Source organism: Amblyomma americanum, chromosome 11 (genome assembly GCF_052857255.1).
Source record: "Amblyomma americanum isolate KBUSLIRL-KWMA chromosome 11, ASM5285725v1, whole genome shotgun sequence".
Classification (NCBI taxonomy): domain Eukaryota; kingdom Metazoa; phylum Arthropoda; class Arachnida; order Ixodida; family Ixodidae; genus Amblyomma; species Amblyomma americanum.
This window is the reverse complement of record NC_135507.1, coordinates 92,271,504-92,283,587: the sequence shown is the minus strand read 5'-3', so window position 1 is coordinate 92,283,587 and position 12,084 is coordinate 92,271,504. Positions and strand designations below refer to the sequence as shown.

At 43.1% G+C, this 12,084-nt stretch overlaps 1 long non-coding RNA gene across 2 annotated transcripts in view; it reads right to left on the bottom strand.

The window, feature by feature from the left end:
- LOC144110298 (uncharacterized) overlaps positions 1-12,084 on the bottom strand; it is a 273,584-nt gene that overhangs the window by 243,043 nt on the left and 18,457 nt on the right. The window contains exons 2-3 of one of the 2 annotated variants that reach the window (XR_013309790.1): positions 4,346-4,494; positions 1,359-1,438 (exon numbers count right to left, since the gene is read on the bottom strand). This is a non-coding gene — a long non-coding RNA (uncharacterized LOC144110298). The remainder of the gene's footprint in view (positions 1-1,358; positions 1,439-4,345; positions 4,495-12,084) is intronic. The other variant, XR_013309789.1, reaches the window with a different exon arrangement.

Sequence of the window (12,084 nt, the reverse complement as noted above, 5' to 3'; positions counted from 1 at the left end):
CCTTAAAGAAGCAGAGTTTTGTTTGTAGAGAAAATCTGCATATTTCTCTGCGAGCTGTTTCTATTAATGGGCGAAATTGTTGGTTTGAAAGAGGTTGGCAACAAAAAGAAACTTTTCCCATTTCGGTTGTACCGCTAATACGGGCCCCTTTATTATGGACTGTGTGGTGAGGAAACTGAAATACTTCGTCGAAGTAAGGAATTACTGGATATTATGCTTCGACCAATTATGCATGGAAGTGGTAGCAAACAGAAGTCAAACACTTCGTGTTTGGCATAAATACGCTGTATTTGAGCGGTCTTTGTTCTCCGTCTATGCATGATGCATCGGACGCTATTCCGAGGCAGGCTGCTAGTAGACGTCACCCGGCCCACAGATGTGCTGGAAGGAGGCGATGCGCCGGCTTCTCGGTACAACGGTCACTTCAGACGCCTCGCTTGTCCTCGGCAAATAAACGCAGGCTACGCAGAAGCCGGCATCTTCAAATACCCATGGGCGCTCTGCTCTTTCAGCTCCCCTTCTCTGTGCTTCCTAGCTTTCATCCCTTGCGCTCGTTCCTTACAGTGAGTCGAAAAAAAATTGGCAGTAGTTTAGCTCTGGTTAAACCTGGAGTGACGGGATAGCTACAACTGGCCGAGTGGAACTTGGTCAAGTGATCAGCCACAGCGCCGCGCCGCCGGCAGCTGCTCCGCACCACGCGACCAACCACGTGACAGCGTGGCGGCGCAGCCACAAGGTGGCACTCCGCCACGCTCAAGGCTCGAAATGCTACCGTAATGTGGCTATCGCTACAAAATGAATCTTCGCATGCGCCGCCGCGGTGGCTCCAGTAGTGATGGCGCTCGGCTACTGACCCGAAAAACGAGGGTTTGATCCCGCCAGTGGCAGTCGCATTTTGATGGTGACGAAATTCTAGAGCCCCATGTTCTGGGCGATGTCAGTGCACGTTAAAGAACACCAGGTAGTAGAAATTTCAGGAGCCCTCCACTATGGCGTCCCTCATAGTCCGAGTCTCTTTTGGACGTAAACCTCTATAAACCATACACCAATCTGCACATGTTGTGATCGGGATACATATGGACGCTATCATCATCAGTTTAGAGCGGAAAGCTGAAAGTTCGAACTACGCGAGAAGCGGGCGCGCGCGGACAGCCATGTCGTTCCAAAGAAACAAAGAACGTTCGGTCCACTCCAGCCTAATGTTCCCCTTATGTGTTACTGCAACCCGCGACTGAAAGGGAACAGCCCAGTACTTCTAGCCTTGTGGACATTCATGCCTCTGGGCGGGCCCTTGACCTTACAATGGTAATTCGTGAAAAAAAAACTGAATCACTATAGAACCAGGTATTCGTTCTTACCTAACGTTTCTGTAGTATTCATGAAGTTGTAGAGGCCTTCGCTGTCATTGTAGGTGGTCAGATTCTGGTAGCCAGTGATCCTACGAGGAACGGAGGGCTGAGTGGCACAGGCCTGCCAGCACTTTATCCACTGCCGAGATACAGATTACTTTTTCGTTGCAGTGGAGTTTAGCTTCCAATTCTTATGGCCCTCTATTTGTGTCACACACACTGATATTCATCAACATCACACCTGGAGTTGACATAAACTGTACCGAACGTAAAAACAATCCATCCGCATATAATCACCCTGGGCCCTTTCCTCTTAGTCCGTTATACTGCGAGCTATTGCTTATTCAGATACTTGGTAGTTGAACCGGCAAGAAATAATCTTCCTGTGTTTGGTTATAAAAAATCAAATAACCCGCTTCTTAAATTCTGAGCAACCCTAAAAAAAGAAAAGGCACAGTTATTGGTTAGTTGTACAATGCAATCTTGGAAGTACTACATATAACATTTCGCCTAGAAGTTTACTTAAGCCCACTGTCGACACATTAAATATAAATTTGAGCACCTGAAAGTTTTCTTCCGTTCACTATTCTACAGGAATATTCACGATATCGCGAAGTAATTTTCGCATCTATGGCCATGCTCTCATGTCAAGTGTAGTCACACAAACGTTCACTGGCAGCTTCTTTCTTTCTTTACCCCTGCAACATCTCGAAAACGTTAAAATACTCTTCTGCATAAAGGTACAGCACTTCCAAAGGTGTGATTGTGCCGGTTAGAAGGAAGATGAGGTCTGTTTATGTTTAATTCCGAAAGATAAAAATGCGACCGACAAAACCTGAGAAACGCACAAGTATCGTCGATCATTTTGGTGCTACATTCTTTATCTCAAATTGGCGACTTCGGATACATTGAGAGTGAACCGATGTGAAAATTTCCATAGAATGGACAGAAATTCTATGAATATCAAGCTTAGGCATTTTTCTTCCTTTTAAACCCTTTAAGGGCAGGCAACAGTATCCCACCAAAATATTTAATGGCCCAAATGATTCCTGCTCAGCAACACGCATTTCGACCACACTGGTGAAAAGCCAACTCTCTGGAAGCGGTGAAACATCTATAACAGGCTACGAAATAGCATTCGTTCATCCGTGAAACCACTGCCTACGGGCTGCGTGAAACATTGAATAAAAACTCTTTTCATAATACATTTGGTCTCAAATCCTATATTTCAAGCGCATCTCAGCGCGGGAACCGGTGATGCGAAATATTAAGCTTTCCAAGTGCATTGCAACGCGTTTGTCCCGTCAGGCATCAACCAATCTTCCGAGAAAGTCCAGGGCTCAACAAAGAGAATTAAGCTCAGGCAACCTATCACAAACACCTTTGTCTATTTCTCGAGTAGCACATCCTTGTAACCCATAGCGGCCGTTTAAGGCGTACATTTTCATACATTATCGAACACCAACAAAATATTTTTTGTTGCTGTTAAACTAAGTATTCCCATAAAAGTACTAATACATTTCTGACTCCAGGATGAGTCACTGATTTTACGCCCTCATTTTCGCTGAGCCTTATCTTCCTAAGTGGGCTGCATTTGTTTCTACGCCAGAATACTAACACTAGCGTGAGGTGAAAACCTTTTAGTCGAGTTTTCCTCTTCTACTTCTGAAACATGTCTTGCATCTAATTTTCAGCAAAACATGCCTCGCGTTAATTTCCCTCTCAGCCCAGCCCCTCTAAACATGCCGCCGTACATTTCGTATATTAGTGGCCACCGCTTCGAAGTTGGCATGCGTGGTAAGCGCCCAAAGGTGAATTTATTTTGTTCTGGGAATCGCGGTTGACTGCAAACACCATCTTTTGACGTCCATATCTCGGAGGTGTCAATACCCCAGACGAAAACGCAATGAATACCGTAGTACGTTATCTAGTCAACCCGAACTGGTTCTTGTGATTATGCCTCCTTCATTGTGAACTGCTTTAGCGCCGATAAAAGTTTCGGTAATGAACACAAATAAAACCTGGGAATAAACGCTTAATGACACGCCATATAGCAATCCGCGGATTGGATCTCCTGAACTGCTGTTGTTTGCGCTGCCCGTTAAAATGCGTTTCCGGCGTATTTCTGCCCTTTTCCGCCCGCCAGCAGACGTTTTTGCCCCATTTTCCAATCTCATGTTTTTTTTTTCGCAAATGAACTGTCACCAACTCTCTATGCTTTCCATTCCTTCACACTTGTGGTTTCTTCGAAGTTATTCTCACACATTGTAAATCACGAAAACCCCAGTGGCTTTCATACAGAAGAGCCTATGGTGTACTTCATCTTCTCTTGCCAATTAGTGCGTTAGTAGTTTCTCGCCACTTGCCTCTATAGTAGTAAAATAATAACGGCTATCTGAAAAAAAAAACGTTTTTTCACCGGTTTGGTTTCCTCATTGTAGCTTAAGTGATCGGCGTCTTTCTATTTGTATTTCGCTAACATGCTATTTATAGGGCCTTTGTATTTTTAGAGCTGAATTTTGTAGTCTGCATTTTGAGTAGCTGTTTGTACCCGCTGCCGAACGATATGTGTTTTCCATTCAATGTCTCCCCTCTATTGCTCTATGCACGAGCGTTCATAAACGACGCCTCGACGAGCCTGTCAATTGCGTGGCGAGGCAGACTACTCCAGCCGTAACAGGATAGTCCCTCCAAAGTTCAAATTCCGACGTCCTCTCATGTACTGTCACTGCTGGTGATAGGTTAGCCAAAACCTTCATTTGCGGTTGCTAACGCAGTGACAGTAACACATCGCCTTCGATGTCATAGTTTCAGTCACCCGGCGGATAAATGTTTAATATATGCAATATACTTAATTAACCATAGACGCTTAACAAATGACTTTTTCGAGTGTCTTTCAGAAAGCTGACGTTAAAATTATTCTGAAAAAGTAAGAATAATAAGCTTATGCCAGTGTACCACTGAAGTTTAAAAACACGTCATCGTAATGTCCTTACCATGCTGTTGTATTCCAGAACCGCACCAACTGCCTTAGTGTGTGTGTATCGTTATCTTTGCTAACGGTAGTGCTGCTCATACAGGAAAGGTTCGCACTCATTGCAAAAGTTCTTTTGACCATGTCAACTTGTGAACCATTTTGTAAAAACTGAAACGAAAAATAAACATGAGACATATAGCCGTAAGTGCATATCACCAAACCCACAAAAAAGCGGTATCAAAAACAGTTTTAACCGGATACTTATTTGAACCATATTCCACTCATAAAACGCGATACAAAACTATAGAACATGACTGATTTGGAAACAAGTGGTTTACGTGAATAGCGAAGAGAAATGGTACCATTAACATTGAAACCCTGGCATCTTATCTACATAATGGGTGTCCCGGGTCAATGTAGTCAAGTGATTAAAAGACGGGAGTGTCCTATCCCGCTTGGAACCAGCTGAAGGCGTTTGTTAATTACGTGGCCTGGTAACAGTTGCTTTTTTTCTGTCTCCAAATTTATTGATTCATAAAACACTAATATCTAACTTCAGGAGCAAATTTTATCTTCAGGAGCAAATTGTCAGTTCAGAAGTTCTAAATCGATTAAAAAGCAGCTGGCTGTAATGTTTGCACCAAGGTACCAATTATGCAGCTTCCTGTACTGGGGTAAAAACAGTTACCCCATGACCAGCTAGCTGCTCGTGCGTATCTCTCTCACAGTGCGCACGCAAAAGCACATCGTGGAAAGTGCTCGAGAGAAAAGTGCATTTAGATCCCTGGTGCATATTCTAATACGCTTTCATCATGCGACTTATCTTTTACGACTGGGGGAAAAAAATTACAGAAGCGGTACACTGGTGCAAGCATTTCGGTCAGCTGTTGTTGAGGGCCATCTACAACTTCTGAATTGGCACTTTGTTCCTGCAGACAATAATGAAAAACTGAGCTAATCAGTCTATACTCATAAATTATTTTTGAACAGCAAAAAATAATGCAGACAAGGCCACGTTACTGTGGAAAACCTTAGTTGGTATCACTGAGCTAGGGGTCTCCGTCTTTTTTTTAGAGTGGTTACAGTTAGGAGGGGCACTCGGTATACTTGTACACATTGCCAAAATAAACAGCAAGATGGGGGCTTTACTTCCTGTTGCACGACTTAAAGAGAGAAAGAATTATGAGCATGTGCCTGCGGATAGCAACAAGCTTTGGAATACCTAAAGAGCACAGGGACGAAATGTGAAGCAAGCCTAGAGGTCGTAATTATTTTAATGATGACCACGCTGGTGTGACCACGTTGAACCCCGTGAAATTTTAGGAGCAGCTGCATATTAAAAACTGGGCGGAGTTTACTCACGTGGGGATGTTAAGGGGTCCACGAAAAAGGTGTTTGAGGTTGGCTATAATACGCTTGCATTATGCAGAGTATAGGGCACCGAGCGTTCTTAACATGTACTAGACCTCAAAAGCGAGCCGATCGTTCACAATATATATATATATATATATATATATATATATATATATATATATATATATATATATATATATATATATATATATTATATCGCGCTTCTACGCATCGGGGCGACCAGTGGTGCCGGGGTTTCGCGCGAATCCGCGCGCAACGGGTCATGCAGCTCGTTACGTCAGGAGCGGAGGGCTACCATTGGTGTGCCATGCCAACTCTTTCTGACGTCACGCAGCTACCATGACCGCGGCCGGAAGCTCTCCCCCCCGTGTGGGGGGGGGGGGGAAACTTGGAATGAAGGACTGAGTAGGTGGGGCCGGCTGAGGAACGTCGACATTTCAGTGCAAAAAAGTGGTGACGAGAGGAGACAGAAAGGGACGAAAATGCGGAAATTCAAACTTCAGATAACTCAGCGTCGACAACACGCATTCAAGGAATTGCCAGTGGCTGAACTTCGCTAACCCTGTTATTCAGCGAAAAGCAAGCAGGCTTGCTGAGCGTCTGAGGCTCGCCCAGGGCAGCTGCGCTACACTCTCGCGAGAGCCGTTCTATATATACCCACACGACCACGTGGCTATGACATGGTATCACATGGTCCTACGACACCCCCATCGGATGTCATCACATGGCTTCACATCATCCAATCGGATGTTCTTAAGGTTTGAAGGCAACCTAATGTCAAAGGTCTTAGGTCAAAACTCAAACTAAAGATCATGGGTCAAGGTGAGAGGTCAAAGATTCGACACCATAACTGTACCGCATATGGTCATACACGGCTCACCTGGTTGGGCTGAGGGTCGTTAAAGGACATTCTCCGGCCTACGCGACGACTGCTTTAAGTCTGCTGTACGATCGTTTTTTATCCGCATGTGCACGCGTCCTTGCGACCATGAGCACGGGCGCGTGAAGTCGCGTTGCGGATGAGGTGATGTACGCTCAAGTTTGCTGCATGCGACCGAGCGGACGACTCTGCTGTTCTGATTGGCGCGCTCGTCAGTGCCGCCCGTGCGGCAGCACAGGCATGTGCCGTAGCAAAACACGAATATAGCTCACCCGATACATGTTTAGCTGCGACAGTTTTTGTAGCAGGTAAAACCGAGATCGGCTGTATAGCCATGGGTCTCGGCATGACCGATTCTGACGTCCGCGACCGAAGTCGCAACAAACTTTGCAGCACCGCAGGCGGGGTTCTAAAATAGCTCCACGGGAAACGATTAAAGTTTGCGCTATTTCTACTTGAGGAAATGAAAAAAGGCACCACACCGCGATCGTCACACAACTCGTTCGACCACTAGTCGGCTAGACTCCGCTGAACACCACCGATATATGCAACCGTTTTAACCACGATCTAAGATTCTTGCCTCCTAATATTTGAAAAGTGGCCCCATTTAAAGTTACACTATGCCCTAGCATGCAGTAACGATTTCAAGACGACGTCGCGATTCATATTGTGAATTCTCGGGCCCAAGGATACGGGACTATAAAAAGCTATAGGTTAGGAGTAAATATTCGCTCGTTTGTATTATAACAGGGAAATTCACATAGCTGGGCACCGGCTAAATCATCAGTTATTCAAACTAGCACGCCGCCGTCTTCTTTCATGTATTATAATTGCCTTTATTTTGTAGCTTATTCATTGATCCATGCACACTTTAGTTGTCATTATGAACATTGGTTGTCACTGTCAAGTAAGCAGGCCTCCTTCCTGTCTGCCCAGTTTACTGTTATTGTAAAAGGCACTTATCTATTCATCGATATATGAAGCGTGTGTCCGAATCGTGCATGTAATAAAATTCCATATTTTGGCACACTCTTGTCGAATACGAACCCAAATGCACGAGAAATTTGTGACATTCCCAGCAATTAGGAATATGTAAAACCAGTGGCAATTGCTGCACAACTGCAGTAGTTGTGCATTTCAAAGAAGGGTGACCGTGCAACAGTACTGGTTTCTCTGTGTAATGTTATTCGGTCTGTTAGAAAAGCCAAAATAGAAATAGCACAGCGTGGTGGAAAATAAATGAGGCAAGCCATCTATCACGGCGCTGCAGTGCATGACTTTTTTTTTCACAGTGACAGCGGGCGACCAGTTTTGTTTTAGCTGTCATTCCTTAGCTCATAACGAAGGAGAACTGCACAAGCGGGAATATAAGAGTGCAAATAAGCCTAGAGCGTAGCGCTCAGAGATAGTCAATGGCTACACACGCAGAAACAAGCTGGCATGCTGTCTGTGCAACTCCTAAAAATTCTGAAAGTGCCCCTGTGAATGAAAACAAAGTGGCTACTTAGTACTTAGTAAACGGCCATTCATGCCTTTTATCTTTAGTGTAAACATAACATAATGAGGGAGTTGGTAAACTGGCTTGCATCTAGATGGCTGCAGGTTGAGGTTGTGAAAGAATATACTTCAAATATTTTAGGAAACAGGATGCACTAACCATGCACAGTGGTTAGCTCAAGCAGAATTTGTAGAAATATATTTACAAGGCGTAAGTTGTGTTGTTGCAAAATATAATGTAATAAAAAATAAGCATTTAAGTGTCTGTAGGGTATATATGCATATATCCTCTCATATAGCTTTACAGTAATGTATTAGGAATTTTTTCTTACCAAAAAAAATTAGTGATCGTAACAGTGATCTTGGTTCTCAACACAGGAGACAAAAGTGCGCATTGTCTGCACCGCTTGTAATTTATAAATATTTGGAACGTGCCAGCTGTTGTTATCATCAAAATCTTCTGCAAAGTAAAGCTTATTTCACTGCCAGTTTCGTTTTCAAACTTCCAAAGATCCTTTTCAGCATACTTTATGTTAAAATGACTTAGTCGATAGCCCAACTGCTTGAAGATCTTTGCCTTGGCTATACCTACGTTTCGGCTTCATACAGAGAGTGTATGTGAATATAAACAGTCCTAGAAGAGCTGCATGTATTACAGAAACAAATGCTCTGTTTTGTGGCCTCTTTTTTCTAAACAATGCACCAAAATGATAATCCTCTTCAGGGCCTTATAGGAAAACTGGTGTTACTAATGTAAGGAAAACAGCAGCTGTATGAACAAAAATAATATTGAGCACACGTTTGTGCTTTTCCATGCGTTTCACTGCCATCAATGTAAAAAAAAATGAAATTCACGCACAAAATTCAGAGCTGCTGTAATCTAATTTCATTGATGACGATAGAACTGTATGTGAAATATAGCTTCATTATAGAAGACGGAGGGACCCTTTTTTAAATACTGTAAATTCTGGCCCCATCACATACCTGGCTGACTCTTTTCAGATGAGGTAAGGATAAAATGACACATGCACATAAAAGTCACATGTGTAAACATATGCACGTAGCATTTTAACCACATAACATAATAGATCTGTCTGTGTTTCTTCGCTTGAAACAGGGTAAGATACAAGCACAAAGAAAGTACTGACACATATCAGCTCGTAATAAGGACTGTTATGGCTGACAGCAAAAACTATTAATCCAGTTCTGTTAACGTTGGCAAATAGGCCGTTCTCAAGCACGCAGACAGTTGCTCTGGAGGGTAGAAATGTTGATATTGATAGTGGGATGGCAGATCATATAGCAATAAATGAAGACTAGTTAAATGCAACAGTCAAAGGAAGGTGATTATTCAATGTAAGAAAAAAAAAGGGCCAAGTATTATACCTTTGGGGTTGTCCGAGATTGCAAAAAAAGAAAGGCAGGATGAGCAATGAATAGCATGAGCCAACTGCTGTTAGCTGGAAAAGATCACTTAAATCCCGCTCAGAACAGCATAATGCAAGGCATTAACCTATAAAGGATTTTAGCGCATGCTTTCTTAGAGAGACTAAGGTGAAAGTGTATGTCACCAAGAACGAAAAGTTGGCTATCACAGGAATGCTTTTCAAAAAGTGTACAGATTTGGAAGCAGCAATTTAATGGGCCACAAAAATTTAGCAGTGTGAGAGAAAGTAGTGCTTCTCACGATTAGGAACCCATGCTAGTCACAGAAATGGTGCTAAGATTTGGTGCTTGTGACACCATCAGAACTACAAAATTTACCACATTCGGCTGTATGCAGCCATGCATAATGCAAGGCATTAACCTATAAAGGATTTTAGCGCATGCTTTCTTAGAGAGACTAAGGTGAAAGTGTATGTCACCAAGAACGAAAAGTTGGCTATCACAGGAATGCTTTTCAAAAAGTGTACAGATTTGGAAGCAGCAATTTAATGGGCCACAAAAATTTAGCAGTGTGAGAGAAAGTAGTGCTTCTCACGATTAGGAACCCATGCTAGTCACAGAAATGGTGCAAAGATTTGGTGCTTGTGACATCATCAGAACTACAAAATTTACCACATTCGGCTGTATGCAGCCATGCCTCGTTAATATCCGCCCTGTAATATGATGGCTTGAGTTATAGAGAGTTTTCTTTGGGTTAAAACCTATCAAAGCATGCATGCCTTAACATAGAAACTTGATGTTTGGACAACTGACAGGGTTTAAATGCACAAAGCCAATTCGAACCCGCATATTTTTGTCGTGTAATATACACTGCAATGCGAACGTCAGGACTGTGGTAAACCATAAACATTTACGCAGCGCAAGAATTGTTAGAAGTGTTTGGTGGCAAGTACAGACCAAACCATATGGCTGTTGCACCCTGGAAATGGTCAAATACCACTTGCAGCAAAGCGTGAAGTTTTCGTTAAACCTTGAGCTGCCAGGCACGCCGAGTCTTTACGCTTGCACTTTCTGACTGACAAAGCACTTTTCTTTCTGGTGTCAAGTCATTGGCACTGAAAGGCTCGGCGACTCATTTCCTGCCGCACTTTGTTCACTGCACTGCGCAGACTGTACAACCTTTTTGTTATAATCTCACAACTGTCTGCTTGCAACACTAATTTAATGTTTTTTTTTAACCGAGCACTTGGCAAGAAGAAAAAAAAAACTACTCGAGTTAAAGCATGTCGGGCATGAGGAGAACTCAGCACAAGTGCAAAACAGGAAATCTGCAAATACAATCCGGCAGTAAGGAAATGGGTTGAAATAAATGTGACCTCAACCTCGACAGGTGGCTGCACCGGCACTGTAGGACTTTCACAAACGGTACAACATCAGCATTCAGGGTCAACCACAGTGCAAAAGCGTATAGCACATTTTGAAAAACCAAAATAGGCCATGTTAAGGGGGTTTTGGCAATATGCACGAATATGGCTCTGCCACGGCCATACGACAAATGTGAACAGATGTGTGTCCACAGAAACCTATAGCTGAGCATTGTGGAAGGTGCAAACAAGCATCTAAATTCAAGCAAACAAATTTAGAAGGGAAGCAAATGCAAAGAAGGCGATGGAAATCTAGGAAGCATTCTACATTTCTTAAGAATATTCTCATAGGCCCACCATCGCCTTTATCCAGCAGGTAAATGATGTTGATTGCAGGCAGTCACAGATAAATGAACGCAGCATATGCATGTGTGCATGTGCATTGATTGCATGCGCTTCTAAGGGCTTCGAGACTCTCTTACACAAGCTGGTACAGCTTACTTAGGAAGCTCTAGTTAACAACTGTTCGATACCAATAAAGCCAAGTTGTTGAGCACCTCGGCGACAGCAGTGTAGTGAAAGCAACAATAAATATGGGATCAGGTACTGATTAAAAGGACACTGTTTCTATTCCGATTGTCATGGCTCACGGAGTACTTCGTGATCGCTGCATTTTACCAATAGCCCTGGCAACCACGATAATGCACTTAATATTGCAAGCCTTTGTCTAAAACTTAACTTCACTCCACGCTGCTTAGCAAGAAATAAATTGTAATCGCAGCAGTTTACAGAAAATGCTTTTCATTTTTAACCACGATTCGCTATTATGGAACACTCTGTTTGTACAGTTCTTATCCAGAATCACAGTGTTCATATTGATAAGGCACAATTGTGTATGGTTTGCTTGCTTTGAGGACCGTAAGCATGTGCTGTGGTCTTCTTTCTTTTCATCATCAGGTAAAATGAAATGCTCATGAAAAAGAGCTGCACTAGCGGGTCCATATTAGTGACTTCCGCGTTGTGAAACACCGGTTAATGTGTTGCGACAACGGTTTTTGTTCGTACATAAGTGTTCCTGATATGGTGATAACATGTTACAACCCAAGCTTAGCACTACTGCTTTGGATCAGACCATGATCACATGCAAAGGAAGTTAGATTCATTCAATTTGTCACACAAATATTTATTGCAGATAGGGGCCCGCTTAGCCGGCAGAAAAAAAAAGACGCTTCAGGTGTGAGAGCTGCCATGCACACC